General features: G+C 46.6%; 1 long non-coding RNA gene across 1 annotated transcript in view; it reads right to left on the reverse strand.

Annotated features, from left to right (window-relative positions):
* Positions 1 to 4,847: 4,847 nt before the first annotated feature.
* Positions 4,848 to 17,602, reverse strand: part of LOC112547668 (uncharacterized) — a 37,214-nt gene continuing 24,459 nt past the window's right edge. The window contains exons 3-4 of the long non-coding RNA XR_012897604.1: positions 10,108 to 10,216; positions 4,848 to 8,341 (exon numbers count right to left, since the gene is read on the reverse strand). This is a non-coding gene — a long non-coding RNA (uncharacterized LOC112547668). The remainder of the gene's footprint in view (positions 8,342 to 10,107; positions 10,217 to 17,602) is intronic.

The following is a 17,602-nucleotide window of genomic DNA, read 5'->3' on the forward strand; positions in this document are numbered from 1 at the left end:
CTAGACGCGCTCTTTCGAAAGAGGCTTGCAGTCTAGACATAGCCTGAGTGATGAGGTAGACAACCCTTGCTCCTTAAGATCAAGTAGGTAGTCTAGGATCAACAGGATAGAGGCTCAGACAGGATCCCCACCCTTACCAGTGACCCATACCGAAAACATTTTCCATTTAGCTCGATATGCTGCCCTGGTCGAAGGTTTTCTGATCTCCACCAACACCAGTTTCACTGGGTCTGAGCAAAGGAGCTCCTGCCCCCGCAGCCACTGATTTTCCAGGCCATCAGGTGAAGGGTTTGCAGGTTTGGGTGGCAAAGCCAACTTTGGTCGAGATCTTGCAACAGCAGATCTAGGATTGTCGGCACGGGAGTGGGGTGCTCCACTAACAGACAGACCAGGGTCGTGTACCAGTGCTGACAGGCCCACGCTGGGACTATGAGGCTCAGTGTCACCCCGTATCTCTTGACCCTCAAGAGTACTTCATGTACTACAGGGAAGGGGGGGAAGGCGTAAAGGAGACCCCCCGGACACTTCTCTATCAGGGCATCCCCCACTGAACCCTGGCCCAAGCCCTTGTAGGAACAGAACCTTGGAAATTTCCTGTTGGTCTGTGCTGTGAACAGGTCCAGTCAGGGGGTTTCCCACCTTTGGAAAAGAGATTGTGCCACCTCTGCCTTGAAGGACCACTCATACGGTGAGAAGGCCTGGCTGAGGTGATCTGCTAGGGTGTTGGAGGACCCTGAGAGGTAGGTCTCCTGAAGATGTACCTCTTGTGCAATACACAGGTCCCAGAGGGCTCATGCTTCCTGGCACAGGGGAGAGGAACGACCCTCCCCCCCCCAACAGTTGCTGTAGTACATCGCTGTCGTATTGTCTGTCCACACCAAAACAACCTTGCCCCATAAGTGGGTCATAAAAACCTAGCACACCAGCCGAACTGCCCTCAGTTGCCTGACATTTATGTGAAGGCTTCTCTCTGTTGCAGACCACATACCTTGTGTCCTCAGGTCCCGCATGTCGGCTCACCATCCGGTATTGGAGGTATCCGTTACCAGCTGGATCAAGGGGGGAGCCTGGGTGAACAGGACCCCACAGGTCACTCTGTACTCTCCGAGCCACCAGTTCAGGGTCGACAAGATCTCCTGAGTAACTGTGAACACTATATCTATGTGGTCGCAAGCTGGCCTGTACACCCTGGCTAGCCAGTTCTGGAAGGGGCGAAGGCGTAGCCTGGCATACTGCACCACGTATGTGCATGCCCCCATATGGCCTAGAAGTCTCAAGCATTTCTCTCCATCGTCATCGGGATGGTCTGCAGTTGTTGTATCCTGCAGGGCGAGAAACCTGGTCCAGGGGAGAGACGCCCACCCCATTGTAGCGTCCAACCATGCCCCCACAAACTCTATCACCTGAGTAGGTGTGAGAACAGACTTCTCCACATTTAAGATCACCCCCGTCGGCGAAGGTGTCTCTGGCCAATCTGATATGAGAGATTACTTGGTCTCTGGACCATCCCCTGATCAGCTAGTCGTTTAGATAGGGATAAACGTGTAACCCCTTCCTTCTCATGAAGGCAGCGACCACTGTCATGCATTTGGTGAATACCCTGGGGGCTGTGGATAGACTGAAGGATAGCACCACAAACTGGAAATGGTTCTCGCCCACCTTGAAATGAAGGAATTTCCTGTAGTGTGGGGCAATCAAGATGTGGAAGAATGCTTCCTTCAGGTCGAGGGCAGCATACCAGTCTCCCAGATTGAGGGAGGAGATAATGGCAGCCAACATCACAATCCTGAACTGTGATTTCTGTATATAGGCGTTGAGTCCCCAGATGTTGAGGATGGGGCGGAGGCCACATTTGCACTGAGAGATTAGGAAATACTGGGATTAAAGACCCCTTCCCCTGAATGATGTTGGGACCTCTTCTATCACTCCCAACCCCAGCAGCAAAGAGACCTCCTGAACAAGCAAATTCTCATGAGAGGGGTCCCTGAAGACGGACAGGGAATGGGGGTGGAAAGGTGGGGAAGTATGGAATAGGATAGAATATTCCCTTTGTACCATGTCTGGAACCCAACTGCCTGACGTAATGGAGCACCAGGCACACTGAAAGGGAACAACCTGTGGCAGAAAGGACAATCTGGCTTCCACACTGGTATTCCGGCCCCGGGCGCTCCTTCAAAAGCCTGATCTTGGGCCCTGGGACTTATTGGGGGGTGTCCCTGATTCTGGTCCACATTAGACTGTGACTCCCTCCTAGGCCCTCTGTTATTGTTGTTGGGCCTATTTCTTCTCCTGCTGTCGTATCTGGGCCCCTGCTGGGGGCCTCTCTGTGGTCTCTGAAACAGTGGACGGCACTGTGGCACATGCGTGTGGATGCCCAAGGATTTCAAAGTTGCCCTAGAACCCTTCAGACTATGTAATCTGCTACCAGCCTGTTCAGCGGAAAGACCGGAACCCTCAAAGGGCAAATCCTAGAGAGTCACTTGTACCTCCTGCGGGATGCCTGATACTTGAAGCCATGAACATCTGCACATTACTATGCCTGTGGCCATCGATCTTGCCACAGAGTCCACGGCGCTGAGAGTGGCTGGAAGGGCCGTCTTCAACACTACTTTGCCCTCCTCAGCGTTGGCCGCAAACTCTTGCTGGGAGCCTTCAGAGAGCTGGGCCTTACGTTTATTCATTGCCAGTCATGAGTTATAAGCGTATCTGCTGAGCATTGCTTGCTCATTTGCAATCCTCAGCGGCAGGCCTGCCATGGCATCCGCTTTTCTCCCCAATAGGTCAAATATCTTGGGTTCTTTGCTCTTTGGAGTGGGCCCTGGTTGCCCGTGCCTTTCTCTCTGGCAGGCTGCTTGAACCACCACCGATCCAGGGTTGGATGGGCAAACAGATGCTCATGCCTTGCCTGTGGCACAAAATACCTCCTTTCAACCCCTTTCTGAGTCGGGGGAGTGGAGGCTGGGGTATGCCACAGGTTTTTTGTGATCTTTGCCACCATCTTATTCAGGGGAAGAGCAATTTTGGCTGGGGCATCCTCTGTGAGGAGGACAGATGAATCAGTGCAGTCGGTGGTGCCGTGGCTGATCTGGCACCGAGACAGTCCCTGTCCTCTCCCTTGGTCGTGCCCCTCGGTGCCAGAGCTGGGGAAGCTGTTAAATCTATCAGCTCCCAGGCCACCATAAAGGTGTCTGGAGAGGAAGGTCACCTGACCTCCTCCACAGGCAGGTCCTGGTCCTCAGGCGTGCTGGCTCGTGCCAGACTGAGATGCTGGCATGACAACGAGGAAGCCCCATGGTGCTCTCCCTGTTCTTGCCTGGTGGGTGATCTTCCTCTTTGTGACTTTTTAGAAGTCGCCGGCACCGGGGATTGAGACTGGTGCCTCAGTGCTGTACAGTGCCCCGGTGCCGCTGAGTGCCTCAGTGCCCAATTGGTATCCGTCATCGACCCTGACGTGCTTCTAACTGATGGTACTGGGTCCAATGCTGAGGGCTGAAATGCGGACTCCATTAAGAGAAACTTAAGTCTGGAGTCTCGCTCTCGCTTGGTGCGTGGCTTAAACGACTTACAGATTCTGCAGGAATTTGTCAGATGGCTCTCTCCCAAGCACTTAAGACACTCCTTGTGAGGATCTCCACATGGCATGGGCTTTGAACATCTCCGGCAGGGATTGAAGCTTTGTGGCCCTGGCATCCCTCCCCCTCGAGACAATATTATTTAACACTAACAACTATCATTTAACAGTTAACTGAAAACTACTCTATTTACATAACTATTTACACTAGGTAGCTCAGGGCGCACTTGTGATCGCAAACGAAGCTTTCCAGCAACCATTTGGGGTGGAAAGAAGGAACTGAAGGGGGGGAGGGCCAGTAGGGGGTTATATGCATGGCTATATCGGCGCCACTCCAGGGGCAGGCCCAACAGGTGCTGCTAAGGTTAAAAGGTTCCAGAACTTGTGCACGGGGTACGCACACCTAGACGGAATGGACCTAAGCAAACACTCAAAGAACTCTGCCATGTAGAGGGAATGTCTGCTCTTCCGACATTTTTTGCGAAAGAGCAGACGTGCTCTTTCAGAAACCCTGTATTCCTCATTTCACGAGGAATAAGGGCTCTTCTGAAAGAGGAGGTTTTTCTGAAATTTGGCCCACAAGTTGGGCTTCTCTGGGTTTTGCCCATGCTTCCCTCACAGTCAGGGATGCCTCGGGTTGATGCAAACACCAGTCCTCTTTATTTTCAGATGTTTCTCACCACTGCTATCTTGCTATCTCTGTACAGATTTTTCACTACCAAACTGCCAGGCTCCTCGCTATGCCCAGCTCTTCTCTTCCCTCCTCCTCCTTTTTAGACTTCCCAGCCTTTATAGCATCTGGCTAATTAGGCTGGCTGTTGTATATTGTTACTAGGCAGGCACAGGGCTGTTCAACCAGCCCCAGTCTAGTCCCCTTGCTTAGGGCTGGAATAGCAGGGGGCAGAGTAAACCCTCCTTACTCAGCACCCTGTCACAATGGCCTATGGTGTAACAAGTGTTTTTCAACCGTCTCTCACCATGAATCTAGAATTATCTTCAGCACCAGATACACCTTCAGCAACTGGAGTGATGGGCTGGTTCATGGCGGGCTGATTTCAGGGTCCACAGTTGTGGAGCTGTTTTGCATGGCAAGCAAGGGAGCTGAATTATGTGAGTTAAGTATAATGACAATGAAGTGCTGCATACATTTAACTGCAGTAAAGTGATAATGATTATGCTGAAAAATATTATTACTTCACACTCATTTAATTCTGGAAATCTAAATCCACAAAGGAAACAAGAAGCCTTTTAATCTCCTGTTAGATAAATTGTCCCAATTTTATTCCTGCTATTATTTTTTATCCTTTTCCAAGACATTTTGTAAGACTTTGGTACATGAGAGCACAGTTTAATTAACAATATCACATTAAAAGGCACAGCAACAATTTCCATGGATTTTTAATTGAAATAGAATACAATCTCAAAGCACACAAAAATAAGCATAATGATGGAAAATCAGTCTTTTCTGATTGCTGGAAAATACGTGGTGTCTTAGCAAAGGAAGCTTAAGATTGTCCTTCTTTGCAGCAATGAACAGAAGAGCACATTTTGTTTATATCCTTTGTGCCCATCTCAGAAATGATTACTTTCTCTCCACAGGTGATACCAATTACATGAAAACATTCTTGGATAGAGGTGTGTTTGCCTACTACTCAAACCATGCAGAAGATAGTAACAGAGTGCTTAGCACTCAAATAGCATATGTCATCACAGAATCTCCAAACTCTTTGCAACTATTACACTCCCTCCCCCCCACCCCATGTGGGGTTGCAGCGGTGGGGAATTGAACCTGGGCTCCATGTATCTTAAAGGAGAGGTTGTCAATAACCCATCTCTAATAGCAAAGGCTGCAAGAGTGTCATCAACTTCCATCTGTGATTCAGCCATCATTAGAAGGGAATAAAGCACCACTGCATGGGCATGGGTTACAGAAGCATTAATTATACCTCAAGATAGCTCTGTGAAGTAGTCTAGGTCTCACTGTAGCCTCATTTTGAGGGCAGCAAATGGGTGGGGAAAAGAAACGTGAAATTGTGGGTTAGAAATAAAATTCAGAGGCTACATCTACACTACAGGCTTCTTGCACAAGAAGCCTTTTGTGCAAGAGTTTTTGTGCAAAAACTTCTTGAGCAAGAGCACGTCTACACATCAAAGCACATCGCAAAAGTGATGTGCTTTTGCGCAAGAGAGCATCCACACTGCTGGATGCTCTTGTGCAAGAAAGCTCTAATTGCCATTCACCCGTGCTTTTTTCCCATAGAGGTTTTTCCCTCTGGAGAGTCCACACTTGCCTTTTGGCGCAATAGCTGTAGCTTTAAAAGCAGTTATGCCGCAGAAAACGAGGTTTACTTATGGCGGAAAAAGCTCTCTGTTCTGCTGTTTAACTGCCCATTTGAGGTGTGGATGCTCCCCAAGTTTTTGCACAAAAACAGCTGTAGTGTAGATATAGCCAGAGATTCTGACTTTTTCCCATAGAGAACTGATTACAATTTTCAGAAATTTCTAGGGAATGAGATGGCTTGAGATTTTCAAAGCCACGCTGACGTTTTGGATGCCAAATTCCCAAAAATTTTAGCAGGATTCGAGCAATAGGTGCCTTTGAAAATCTGTGTGATTTTGTCTATTAAAATTAACAGTTGAGAGGTGCCAAATCCCTTAGGGTAAGTCTACAATGTATGGGTACGTCTACACTAGCCCCCTATATTGATCTGGGGAGGCTAATGAGGGCAATTGAAATTGCAAATCAAGCCTGGGATTTAAATATCCTGCGCTTGATTTGCATGTTCCTGGCCGGTCGCCATTTTAGAAATGACTAGCCTGAAGTAACTGCCCATGTCTGCAAGCAGCAGTGAAACGGGATTCCGATGTAAAGCCCCTAAATTGAATTAGCTGGTAAACCTCATTGCAGGAGGAATACCAGTTAATTCGAATAATAATGGGTGTTCTATTTCACCATCCTGGTAAACCTCATTGAACGAGGGATAAGGGCATTATTTTGAAATTTGGCACTGTGTAGACGCACCAAATTTCAAAATAAACTATTTCAAAATAAATTAGAGATAAGACACGCAATTTGTGTAGTGCAAATTGTGTCTTATTTCAAGTTTAGGCGGTTGTGTAGACACACCCTTAGGGTATGTGTACACTACAGAGGAAGATCAAAGCTGCTGTCGTCGATCTTCCAGGGTTCAAATTAGTGGTCCACTTAAGACAGCTAATTTCCAGTAACCCTGCTTTCATGAGGAGTAAAGGAAGCCAAAGGAAGAGCGTTCGTTCTTCGACTTCCTGCTGCATAGACAGCGTTAAAAGCAGAGTTAAGATTCTTCGACTTCAGCTAAGCAATTAACATAGCTGAAACTGTGCATCTTAATTCAACTATGTCCTATAGTGTCGACATACCCTTAGGTGATTTGTCCCATTCACTATTACTGCCTGATGATTCTATCTGCTGTAACATGCACTTCACTGTGGCTAAATTGGGGACAACCCCAGCTGGGGTAAGTGATCCCTACTGATGCGCCAAACTAGCCTACTGTCTCCTGTCGCCATAATTTTATATATGAGAAACATAATTCTTGAAGAAAGTTTCCTCCTAAGAACAGTCATTATTTTATTACTGCAAGATTTTGCTTGATCAGGACGTTCTAAAAAATCTACTACAGCTCAATCAGAAGTTAAGCTTTTAATGCACAGATAACTGACTGAGTTTCTTTGGTTCATGTTATTCAGGTCAGACTTAATGATTACTACAGTCTCTTCTGGGCTCAAAGAACATCTCTGAGGATTGCCAATTGGCCTGCTAGTAATGTCATTCCATTACTTGTCCTGGATGAAATTGGTCTTATAGCATCAAACAGCACTAGAACTGGAAGGGACCTCAAGAGGTCCTCAAGTCCAGTCCCCTACCCTCACAGCAGGACCAAGCACTGTCTAGATCATCCCTGACAGGTGTCTGTCTAACCTGCTCTTAAATATTTCCAGTGATGGAGATTCCACAACCTCCGTAGGCAATTTATTCCAGCGTTTAACCATTCTGACAGGAAGTTTTTCCTAATCATAGAATCATAGAACTGGAAGGGACCTCGAGAGGTCATCGAGTCCAGCCCCCCGCCCTCAAGGCAGGACCAAGCTCCGTCTATACCATCCCTGACAGATGTCTATCTAACCTGTTCTTAAATATCTCCAGAGAGGGAGATTCCACCACCTCCCTTGGCAATTTATTCCAGTGTTTGACCACCCTGACAGTTAGGAATTTTTTCCTAATGTCCAACCTAAACCTCCCTTGCTGCAGTTTAAGCCCATTCCTACTTGTACTGTCCTCAGAGGCCAAGGAGAACAATTTTCCCTGTTCCTCCCTGTGACACCCTTTTAGACATCTGAAAACTGCTATCATGTCCCCTCTCGGTCTTCTCTTTTCCAAACTAAACAAGACCAATTCCTTCAGTCTTCCCTCATAGCTCATGTTTTCTAGACCTTTAATCATTTTTGTTGCTCTTCCCTGGACCTTTTCCAATTTCTCTACATCTTTCTTGAAATGTGGTGCCCAGAACTGGACACAATACTCCAATTGAGGCCTAATCAGTGCAGAGTAGAGTGGAAGAATGACTTCTTGTATCTTGCTCACAACAAGGGCTTGAAATTCAGTGCACCCCATGTGATCGTTCGCAGAGTTCTACATTTGAATTCCCATTGGGGGTGTAGGTAGCAGTAGAGCAGAGCTGGCTGGGATGTTTTCAATCAGATGTATCTCACTAAAAGATCCTGTCAAAACTGAAAAGTTTCACAGAGCTGTATCATTGTCAATAAAGTTTTCGATGAGAAGACAGGTTTCTCTAGTCCTGGATCAAAAAAGACCTAAATTGAAAACCAGACCTTTTTGCTTTGAAAATATAACATTCTCTTTCATGAACACTATCAAAGAGCTTGGTTTTTCTTTCACACTGGAAGAATACAGGCGTATAAGACGACTTTTTATGCTAAAAAACATCCCCAAAAATCGGGGGTCATCTTATACGCTGGGTATACAGGCAGTCCCCGACTTGCAGGTAGGAACGGGGCTTTTCTCGCCCCGAAGGACACAGACTGCGGGACCTTGCGGTCCTGCCGCCCATGTACTCCGGGGCGAAAAAAGCTGCTCCGCGTCTCCCTGGTCTGCAGATCAGGAAGACACGGAGCAAAGCCACGGAGGGGCTCCGGCAGCGGGGCAGCCCAGGCGCACCTCGGCTGCCCCACTGCCCGAGCCCCTCCACGGCTTTGCAAAGCCTCGGAGGAAGCCGGCAGCGGGGCAGCCCAGACGCGCCATGGCTGTCCCACTGCTGGCGTCCTCAGAGGCTTTGCTCCCGGTGTCCCTGGTCTGCTGGAGACGGTCCCCAGCAGACCAGAGGTACCGGGAGCAAAGCCGCAGCAGCAGCGGGGTCCCGCGCCTCTGAGGCTTTGCCACAGCAAAGCCTCAGAAGCGCGGCACCCCGCCGCCACTTCGGCTTTGCTCCCGGTGCCTCTGGTCTGCTGGGGACCGTCTCCAGCAGACCAGGGACACCGGGAGCAAAGCCGCAGCAGCGGCGGGGTCCTGCGCCTCTGAGGCTTTGCTCTGGCAAAGCCTCAGAGGCGCGGGACCCCGCCACTGCTGCGGCTTTGGTACCGGTGCCCCTGGTCTGCTTGGGACCGTCTCCAGCAGACCAGGGACACCGGGAGCAAAGCTGGGGAGGCGGAGGGGCGCTGGGGCGCTGCCGGTTGGCCTCTTAAGGGGGAGTAGTCTTATACGGCGAGTATAAGACGAAAACCTATCTTTTAGCTAGAAAATTAGGGGGTCTTCTTATACGCCCAGTCGCCTTATACGCCGGAAAATACGGTAGTCTCCTCACCTCAAAAAAGATATTTTGGCTTTGGAAAGGGTTTAGAAAAGGGCAACTAAAATGATTAGGGGTTTGGAACAGGTCCCATATGAAGAGAGGTTAAAGCAACTGGGACTTTTCAGTTTAGAAAAGAGGAGACTGAGGGGGGATATGATAGAGGTCTATAAAATCATGAGTAGTGTGGAAAGGGCAGATAAAGAAAAGTTATTTATCAGTTCCTGTAATAGAAGAACTAGAGGACACCAAATGAAATTAATGGGTAGCAGGTTTAAAACTAATAAAGGAAAGTTCTTCTTCACACAGCGTGTAATCAACCTGTGGAACTCCTTGCCAGAGGAGGCTGTGAAGGCTAGGACTATAACAGAGTTTAAAGAGAATCTAGATAATTTCATGGAGGTTAGGTCCATAAAAGGCTATTAGCTAGGGGATAGAAATGGTGTCCCTGGCCTCTGTCAGAGGCTGGAGAAGGATGGCAGAAGACAAATCGCTTGATCACTGTCTTCAGTCCACCCTCTCTGGGGCACCTGGTGCTGGCCACTGTCGGCACACAGGCTACTGGGCTAGATGGACTTTTGGTCTGACCCAGTAAGGCCGTTCTTATGTTCTTATCTGCTTTTCCTCAGGAGCTAATGCCTGGGCAAAGTGCAGACAGTGTACTGCCTCTTAAAAAATCAGCCTTATTACCTCAGGTCTCCAGTCACTCTTCCGTGTTGCAGAACAGTCACGTATTCCTGGAAAGCAGAGGTCTTTGGATCTTCAGCTTTCTGTAGGCATCTGCTAATTCTCCTGTGCTCTAGATCAACAGGAAATTGGTTAGAGATTCAAACCTATTCCCAATGCAGCATGGAGAAGTCTGCAGTTAAATGCCTGATGCTGAGAATACATAAAAGTATAAAAATTCAGGTTAGCAATGGGACATACTGAGTTTCCTCCTTAATGGAGACAAAACATATTAGTTCTTTAATGAATGCCCCAGGAAGATTTTCGATTGCAGTCTAGGTATGATACCTAATTCAAAGTAGTTATGAATTTATAATCTCCCTCAAAGCACTCAAGTTCTTGGCTAGCACAGGGATGACAGATCAGAGGACCTGGTTTCAAGTTTTCTTTCTCTCTCCTGTTCTAAATCAATAGACATACAAAAGTTAGAGATGAAAACAAATCATGATCATGCCATGGCTCGCAAGGAAAACTACCTGCTACAAGAAAACAAATCAATAAACCTTTGTACTCTTTGGACATAGTCTTCCGCTTTGGTCAATAAATACACAGTGTTGTGTAGTATTTCACTGAACCCTGCAGCAGTTTGCTATCAACCGAACACATATATTTGAAAAAAAGTGCCAGTTGTTAAAGTACGGTATTTCTCCATTGTAATGTGGTTTTCTCTACATTAAGGATTATTGAGATGACTTGTGTCTGCAAGCAGGCAGTGACTAAGATAAAGTCTAGCAACCTGCATACATCCAACTTCCTGTTATGCTTTCCTTGTGATACCTGATCCTGGGTACAAAGAGAAACTCTCTAGTTCCTTCTGCATTGGTTCAATCAGAAGAGAGGAACCACAGAAAATGTATTTCCAGAAAGAAAGGCAGAGGCTTTATTTTTGATTGAATGGCTGCACCCATGCTTGCAATACAGCTATCTTTGTAGTGGAATGCACCTCCTTTTTCTCTAAGAATGCACTGCAAAACCACACACCCACACAGACTGTTAGGAAGAATATTTTATACAATTGGGGTAGGGAAGAAGGCTAAAAATAACTCTGCACCTGCAGGGCTGTGAAAATGCTCCTGATCAGGACCCTTTGGTCCTCTGCTTCATGCACGAGGTGGTATCTCTGGGAATTTAACATGGGCTCATTGGAACTACTTGCAGCAGTTGTGGATGCAATTAGAAAGCCATGAAATAAATGGAGAGCCATTAGGTGGCACGGAATTACAATGGCAAGAAGAAATCCATTCACATATTGCAGGCCCTATGCCCCTTCTGAGATTGCTGCCTCTCTGTAAAAGCGCTGCCCCTAAGAAATCGCCATGATTGCGCCCAAGAAAGTTCTTCCTTCTGCTGGATGGGAGTTCCAATACATGATGGAACTATTTGTCACACTGAGGAGTTGTAAGGCAAATGAAACACTCTTGCCTGCCACAAACAGCACACACAACTTTCCAGGCTATTAATTGTTCTTGGTCTTTTCCAAGTAGAATATTGAAACAGCTCTCCGAAGGGCTCTGCCAGAGACTATCATGGAGTTAATCATGCAAAGGTGCCTTAGTTTGACGCAACACATCAACTGCCACTCTTGCCACCGGAGATGATGAATCCTAGTTATTCAGGCAAATAAAGATTTAATGCCACAGGAGCGATCAAATGATACAAGTTCATTGCCTGGATCTTTCAGTCAGAAATGATGGTGGGATTAATTCCTTGCAATAGTGGGTGTCAGTGGTATGCTTTCGGAGAAAGATTGCTTTTGATAATGGATTAAATAAAGATACCAGATGGCTGGGACATTATCAACCTACCAAACAATGAAGGTGCCAATGATTCTTTGTCTGTGTAGTATCTGGTGTTAGTACTCCTCTTCTCTGTTGCCTACTAATGGTTCTTATCTGCCTCTTTTGACAATCCAGTCTTTAGGTGTTTATAGACTATTTGTTTTTCCTGTTACATTCTAGCTCGGTTTTCCCCTTGATATATTTTTTTATACCTACTAAATCTTCTTGTTTACCCCTCTCCCCCTTCTCCCCTATTTATTTTAGTTCTGGATATCCAACCCTCTGGTCATCTGAAGAAGTGGGATGTGCCCACGAAAGCTCATGATACCATCTACGGCTATGTCTACACTGGCAGCTTCTTGCACAAGAACATATGTTCTTCCGCAAAAACTTGCTGGCTTGCTATACTGCATGAGCGTTCTTCCAGAAGTAAATTTACAGTACAGCGTTGTAGAACAGGGCTTCTTCCAGAAAAGTTAATCCTCTCCCCACGAGGAATAAGCCCTCTTGCACAAGAGCTCTTCCACAAGAGGGTAGTGTAGACAGGCAACATGAATTTCTTGCGCAAGAAGTCCCTATGGTTAAAATGGCCATCAGAGGCTTTTTGCGCAAGAGAGCATCTACACTGCCATGGATGCTTTTGCGCAAAAGCACATGGCAGTGTAGATGCTCTCTCATGGAAGAGTTTTTGCACAAGAAGCTGCCAGTGTCGACATAGCCTACATGTTTTGCTAGTCTCAATTGTACAGACTGTTTTTATGAATTGTTCCTAGAGTTGTTTCCTATCACATACTGTATTTGTCCTGAATTTGTAACTGATCACTCCAGCTGGCCAAAGGCTATTAAATTAATGAATGTATTAGACTGATTTAATAAAATATTTCAGATAAACTATTCAATGAATATTCCCCCCATATTTACTGTGTTTCATTTTTGTCAGATGTTCAAGGTTAGTGTGACTTACAGATTGGATATCTCTGGGTACGTCTACACTAGCCCCCTAGATCAATCTAGGGAGACTAATGAGGGCAACCAAAATTACAAATCAAGCCCGGAATTTAAATATCCTGTGCTTGATTTGCATGTTCCTGGCCAGTCGTCATTTTAGAAATTCACTAGCCCAAAGTAACTGCCCGTGTCTACACATGGCAGTGAAATGGGATTAAGATTTAAAGCCCTAACTCAAATTAGCTGGTAGTCCTCCTGCAATGAGGTTTACCAGCTAATTCGAGTTAGGGGCTTTAAATCGGAATCCCGTTTCACTGCCACATGTAGATGTGGGCAGTTACTTCGGGCTACTCAATTTCTAAAACGGCGACCGGCCAGGAACATGCAAATCAAGTGCGGGATATTTAAATCCCAAGCTTGATTTGCAATTCCGGTCGCCCTCATTAGCCTCCCTAGATTGATCTAGGGGGCTAGTGTAGACGTACCCTCAGTGATTAGGGCCCTATCAATGGGTGTGTCTAAACTACATGGCTCCATCAATGGAGCCATGTAGATTAGGCTGATCGGCAAAGAGAAATGAAGCTGCGATTTAAATAATCGCGGCTTCATTTAAATTTAAATGGCTGCCCCGTTCTGCCGATCAGCTATTTGTCGGCAGATCGGGGCAGTCTGAAAGCTCGACCTCCCCGTTATGCCTTGTAGGACGCCCTCGATAAAGGGCTTTCATGTCGGCAGGGGAGCATCCAGACTGCCCCGATCTGCTGACAAACATCTGATCAGCAGAGCGGGGCAGCCATTTACATTTAAATGAAGCCGCGATTATTTAAATAGAGGCTTCATTTCCCTTTGCCGAACAAACAAATCTACATGGCTCCATCGATGGAGCCATGTAGTCTAGACGTACCCAATATGTTGGCACTAAGATCCACAGGAAGAACTACTCCTAAATTTAAAATTCAGTGCTCTGATGAAGGCAGCTGCACTAATCTCCCACACTGAATGATGCTAAGGAGAGGCTGGGTGGGCTGTGAGAATCTGCTATTAAGGAGCAAAGAGATGGCTGCTTGGCTGTGGTCTGTGGTTCACAAGGACTGATCCAAAACAAAGCAGCATCCAGATTCCCACTAAATATCATTTACTCCTTTATTGGGATGATGAGAAGGCAACCTGCTCTGGCTGGCAACCTCTATCCAGCCTTGCTCCCAGGTGACTGCAGTCTGTGCCCTTTCAGCAGCTCACATCAGCCTTAACAGACTGTGTTTCTTTATAGCTTTTAGTGCTTATTGAAAAATGCTGGCAGGAAATTAAAAAAGACTCCCAATACACACAGGGCCATGGAACCTAACATTCATGGTGTGGTAGAGTTAGTACACACCTAGGATTGGTTAAAGATTTACAACCAGAAAACTGTTTTTAATAGAAAATTGGCTCCTTGACATAATTTGTGTGTGTGTGTGTGTGTGTGTGTGTATGCATGTGAAAAGTGTCTGCTTTCAATGAACATTTTAATTTTTGGTCAAAAGTCAAGCTTCCACTCCCAATATCCTATAGCTAAAATAAAAATATTTTGGTTTTTGGCCAAATTTTTGTGGTATTTGAATGTCTCCCAAAATTCTCTGTGGAAAATTTAAACAAAAATTTTCTCCCTGTTTTCTTTTACATTTTCCATATCACACCCCTCACTCTACTCCTAATTTGGGGGCATGTTCAGACCTCCCAGGGGCTAAGTTTGCACCCTAGCTTTGGCCCAAGTAGGCAAGCCCATGGTTCAAAGTGCCTCCGGTGAGGCCTATGAAATCTAGAACTGCCTCCAAGTTCTCCAGCTTGAGCCACTGGTGAAAATTACCCTTTTATAGAATGTGTTGCAGAAAATTGACACCACGGCCCACAGCTTGGCACACCATGACCAGAAGCAGTAGGAGGCCTGTGACAGCATGCAAAAGCATCTCTCATGGACCAGGGTCCTGTTGTGCCAGGCTTTATATAGACACAGATCAAAACAATGGGCACTGCCCAGAGAGCTTATAATTGGCAAATATGATCAGGATTTGGACCTCATTGTACTAAGTGTTGAACAAACACAGAGCCCAGGTCTACACCACAGAGATTTTTCAGAGTAATCCCCCTTATTTTGAAATAACAAGTGGTGCATCCACAGTACATAGCCTGTTATTTTGAACTAATGTGCTAGTTATTTTGAAATCTGTACTCCTGCTTTCCTTAGGGAATAATGCTTATTTCAAAATAAGTGTGGCCACTCAGCCATCACTATGTTGAAATAACTACTCCCCAGAGTCATTCGAAGTAATAACTCCCCAGTGCTTCCTGGGACTCTAAGCTGAGGTCCACAATAATGGAGCCTGCCTCGGATTAATATAAGTTATTTTGAAATAATTTCCTACTGTAGACATGCCCAGACACTCCCATTGATTTCAGTGTGGCCCTGACTAATTCTACAGTCCCTGACCTGAAGAGCTCACAAACCAAGGGAAACCAGGCAAAACACTTGAGGCCATGCTTGATTTTGGCTGGCATTCAGATCAGTGGGACTGCTCACATGTTTAATGTTCAGCATGTGCTCAGGCATCGGCATAAAAAGACAAGTGACATCTGGGTGGTGGGAAGACTGTCCAAGCCAAAATGATGGAAAATGTAGCCTGAGTTTTGATGGAAATGATTCACAGTGGGAATAAGATGAGACAATGACCTATTGTGCAAACATGCCCTGATTTCATGGCTCCCTCATTCCTGCCACCCACCTTTGTCTGCTTCCCCTATTATCACCCCATGTCACTACCTCACAGAAACTTACCTTCGCCCCTTACCCGCACTCTGTTCTAAAATTTGATTTGTCAATTTCACATGCGTTCACTTTTTTTTGTTTTATTGTATCACTTTGGTATACGTGGTTGTGCTGATTTTCTTCCACATATTGATCTGAGGAAGTGGGTCTGGCCCACGAAAGCTCATCACCTAATAAACCATCTTGTTAGTCTTTAAAGTGCTACATAGTTCTGTCTTTTGTTTAAACATTTGTAAAGATTTCTTTGTACTGATTCTAATCTATAATTTAACACATTTATTCCACTAGAACAAATATTTGGTAAATCTCATGGTAATGTGTGGGGTTTTGGGGGAGGGGTTGCTGTGTCTTCTCACAACCCTGGTGCAGGGACTAACTTTTTAAGATGTACATATGTAGTGCCTAATGCAACTGGGTCACAATTCTCATTCATAGCTCCGAGATCATGGCCACGTGCCGTTGAATTCTGGCAAGTGAACCAGCCGGGAGGCTGAGTTCTAGTCTCTGCACTGCCCATGTAACCATGAGCTAGTTACCTCACCTTTTTGTGCACTTTCCCATCCTGCCCTTTGCCTGTTTCGACTGTAAGCTGTTTGGGGTAGGAGCCCTCTCATGTGGTATGCTTGTGCAGCACCTAGCGCAAGAGGCCCTTGATCTCATCGGAATTAATTAATCGAAATATGGACAACTCAGTCTCTTCAACAGACCCTGAGAAAGACCAGGGAGATGGTGCGGGGGTAGGGCAAGGAGACAACTTCAATAATGAAAGCTGAAAGGAGCAGATATCTTGCTGTACGCCAGGCATACAGTAGAATTGGGAAGCTGGGCATAGCTGTGAAGTTAACATTTCTTTTCTATGAATAACTGTCCGGACTGGAAAGACAAAAGAAAAAATCAGAGAAAAAAACAAAGCATCAGGCTACAGAAAAGGGTAAGATATGAGAGAAGGGAATCTGCTCTTCTCACATCCTTCAAACACAGCTCCGCAGCTCTGGGTTTTATTTACAGTCTGAAATAGCAGTGTCACCAACAGGCTCACCTTCCTCTGTTTTCCTGTGGCCTGGTGATGACCCTGCTGTGCTGTGCTCAGGAAGTTGTGTCTTTTGTTTTACAGGCGTGGCTGGCTGCACTCAGATCCAAAGATTTCATTCTAACACGTGTTTGAAAAAACTTCTAAGGCCCAAATGAGTGATGCTCTGCCAATACTTTAACAAGAGGATTGCACAACATTAGTCTGCACTAAACTAAGTACTCCAGGAGAGCATGTTTGTTTGTGCCACTCGATCATTCTGTGTTCTAGTGGCTGGTCACCTGAGGATTTGAATCTACTACTGCTACCAACTGGAGGGCTTAATTCGGCAGCGGAAGCAACAGAGGCTTGTTCCTTTTCCTTTTGAGCTCACAGACACAGTGGCTGTGTCTAGACCCTGCACCTGGCACGGCACAGAGCCACCCACCCGATGTCCCCCAGCCCACCCTCTCTTCCCGGGACCAGGCTGGTGGCTCCCGGGAGCTTGCCCTGGACCACAAGAGGCGGGCACCTTCCTGGGCTAGTGCGGACATCGTGGACCTCGTCCACGATCTCCGCACTAGGCACAGGAAAGTGGCCGTCTAGGGCAGGAGAGCTGCCAGCCTGGCCACCCAGGAGCAGGTGTGCATGAAAATCAAGGGGGTCCACTGAGACCCCCAACCCTGAGCCCTGAGCTTACAATGGCCGTCCTGGGTCAGACCAAAGGTCCATCTAGCCCAGTAGCCTGTCTGCCGACAGCGGCCAACCCTAGGGACCCTGGAGGGGATGGACCGAAGACAGTGACCAAGCCATTTGTCTCGTGCCATCCCTCTCCAGCCTTCCACAAACTTTGGGCAGGGACACCACTCTTACCCCCTGGCTAAGACTACTCCATGGACCCAACCTCCATGACTTGATCTC

The sequence above is a fragment of the Pelodiscus sinensis genome, chromosome 25, assembly GCF_049634645.1.
Source record: "Pelodiscus sinensis isolate JC-2024 chromosome 25, ASM4963464v1, whole genome shotgun sequence".
NCBI classification, from domain to species: domain Eukaryota; kingdom Metazoa; phylum Chordata; order Testudines; family Trionychidae; genus Pelodiscus; species Pelodiscus sinensis.